The following is a 2,978-nucleotide window of genomic DNA, read 5'->3' as shown; positions in this document are numbered from 1 at the left end:
AACCGTGTTCCACTGAAAATTTTCTATAATGCAACTCTAACAGTAAATGTGTGGTAAATGTTGAAAAGCAAGGATAGAGCAGAAATTCAGTGAATTTTGTGGCAGTGAAAAGCCAAAAAGTATACAATTGAGTTAATTTCGTGCTTCAGAATGCAAATCACTTATTATAGCATTATTTTTAGTGGTAAATACTGCTACAAATACATTTTCTATTATCATAATATGTTTCGTTTCATATGAAAATTAAAACAAATTTCCCCAGTAATATCCTTGTGTTGTATTTAATTCCACCAGCTTAGTGGCTTTTGATCATTTTCGCATACGCCCATGTGTAATTATGTGCTCACGTGATTCTGTGCGTGTTATAATTGGCCGAAAAAGGGTTAGGAGCATATTGACAGAAGTGCTGATTGACACTTCATAGGCATTTGTCACGTTTAAAATGAAATTCCGTTTGTGCTGTAGCAACGGTTTTTAGCACACTTGCAGTATATAATATTTGTACATATGTACGAATGCATCACCTGCATAAATTCCTATAGTTCGCAGTGCCTTACTCAATTGCGTCCGCTGTGCGGGATATCTTTGTTTAACGAAGCTTACGTTGTAATTTCTGTTAAACTGTGACAGCGTAGGGAGTAACGTACAAAGCACATGTGCTGTGTTTAGTATGTCGTCACCTCAAATGCAAAATAACGTAACATCGYTTTTTATAAGTTCACAGTTGAAGGAAAAACGATACGATAGAAAGCACTCATGTTGAAACAAAAGTTGTGATGTGATTATAAAACGGTTATATATTGGTTATATCTGGCWGTAGAAGCTGACAATTTTATACTACATATGTATGTATATGTAATATGATGTAGAAAATCGTATATAAAAAACTCAATTTCGATTTTTTTGATGATACGTTGTTTTGCATTTTAGGTGACRATATGTACCTACTTTTGTATTGAGGAAAAGTATTTGAAAGGAATTTTCAACGAAATGKTATGCTAAGTTATTGTTTTGCTTCTATACCACAACAACCAAATGACAAAAACAATATGCAACGAGGTTTTGTATGAATATAATTGTCCTTCCTCAATAATAAAGTGCTTGCTTTCAACGAAAATCTGAAAATTTCACCAAATTAACAATGTCATTCATCTTACTCTCAAATAATGTTGAAACGAAAATATTCATATTTTCCTCTGCTATRTTTTCATTAACGAYATCTCAAAGAKAATAACGATTTTAGATACAAATACATCTGATTTTTCAGAAACCTGCCAAACGGTTATACATTTTGAAAAAAAAAATCCAAAAATTGTTTAAAAATTTATATTATATTTAAATAAATAATAATATATATTAATATTATATTTTTTTAAATTTAATTTTTTATTGAAAATAGATATACAAAAACTGTGATATAAAATGTAGTGATGTGATTTCCAAAAATTTTCAAACAGTCCTCAAAAAAAAATTTCTTAAAAAACAATTAAATTTTGTTTTTATTTTACCAAAATACGAAAACTAAGATATAAAGCAGATAACCCGCAAATAAACTGAAAACTTGTTCGTGTTCGAATGAAAATACTCATATTTATATAACAGCATCAATTTCTTGATTCCAAATTTTATTGAGATAACTGCTACTAATTTCARTATGCAACTTTCGCAACTGATAACTGCTACATAGTTACAATATACTCATATTTGACTGTTGCTTACTTGCTTCTCTAGAACTGAATTAATACCAGAATTTATCGGTAGTGGGCTCACTTTCCTCTAGGTSTACCCAGAAACAGGCATTTGTAGAAGAAAAATGTCTCAGCGTTCGGCATTGAAGCATATATGTATATAAACTCAAGGTATCGGAACATAAATAAAAATTAGGTTGTTATGAATTTTTTGCTAATTTCATTCATGAAAATAAACTTTTTAACTTAAATATATGCGTAAATTGTTGAAATACAAAGTTCGTTTATAAAAACTACTTGCTTGCTAAAAATTTTTAAATTTTGCAAAATCTATTTGCTCACTTTACTATTATATGTATATAAATATGTATGTATGTACGTTTGGTATTTTTGCAAAACTCTTTTATGCTATTCTAATCTTTATTAACTTCCTTCGCAAACTTCAAATCAAAATAATTTTTTTTACTCTTTTTGTTTGGATACATATTTTTAGTCGCTGCTAACTAGCTAAATATCAGTTATACGCGAATATTTACACTTTTGTTCTATAAACAACACATTTGTATTGTGAAGTGCTAAAATTTTTCATGTAATTTGCAAGAATATGATATTTTTCCATAATTTTTTAACTCAATTTCAAAAACACAAGCACGTTTACCCGCTAACACCTTAGAAACCATACAATATACWTGTATTTTACGCACCTGTTGCTTTTTGTGTTTACAGTTGTGAGTCTCACTGAAGGAATTCAAAAGTAACTGTCACTTGTGTTCGACTCGTATAAGAGAAGTAGTGGAAGTTATTTGGTTATTGCAACTGTAGCGTAGAAGCACACTTGTTTGAATGATGTTTACCGCAAACAGGATACGTCTTTTTATATGCAACGAACGAAGTCGGCTTTGGAYGCTGGAATTAAATAAGCAGCATTGCCATTGGCTCACATTTCCAGCGGCGATTTTGATTGTTTGTCATTGTGGGTGGGATGTTGCTCATACGCCCTAGCCGACCATGCTGACAAGCAAACGTTAGTGTAGGTGCGCGTGTATTTGTGTCGAAGCGTTGCAGTAATAATTCAGTTTTATACACTTGTGTGTGTACGTGTGTGTATGTATATATATATATACATATATGGTTGTTTGTGTGGTGGTGTGCTTAAAAAATGTTACACCGTTGAGTTTATCTTAGATATTTAAGTTTTTTCATGAACATTCATCATTACCTATCGCTGGCGGGTGCACGCATACTCGTGTGTGCATGTATGTGTGTGTGCGTCGTAWAATCTCTAAGGTG

At 31.3% G+C, this 2,978-nt stretch overlaps 1 protein-coding gene across 1 annotated transcript in view; it reads right to left on the bottom strand.

The window, feature by feature from the left end:
• Positions 1-2,516, bottom strand: part of LOC108976330 (dromyosuppressin) — an 11,388-nt gene extending 8,872 nt beyond the window's left edge. The window contains exon 1 of the mRNA XM_018945356.1: positions 2,393-2,516. The gene's annotated coding sequence lies outside the window, so the exon portion shown is untranslated. The remainder of the gene's footprint in view (positions 1-2,392) is intronic.
• Positions 2,517-2,978: the final 462 nt, after the last annotated feature.

This window comes from Bactrocera latifrons, unplaced genomic scaffold, assembly GCF_001853355.1.
Source record: "Bactrocera latifrons isolate USDA-ARS-PBARC rearing strain unplaced genomic scaffold, ASM185335v1 scaffold_75, whole genome shotgun sequence".
NCBI classification, from domain to species: domain Eukaryota; kingdom Metazoa; phylum Arthropoda; class Insecta; order Diptera; family Tephritidae; genus Bactrocera; species Bactrocera latifrons.
The sequence above is the reverse complement of the archived record's forward strand: the minus strand, read 5'-3'. Positions and strand labels throughout refer to the sequence as shown.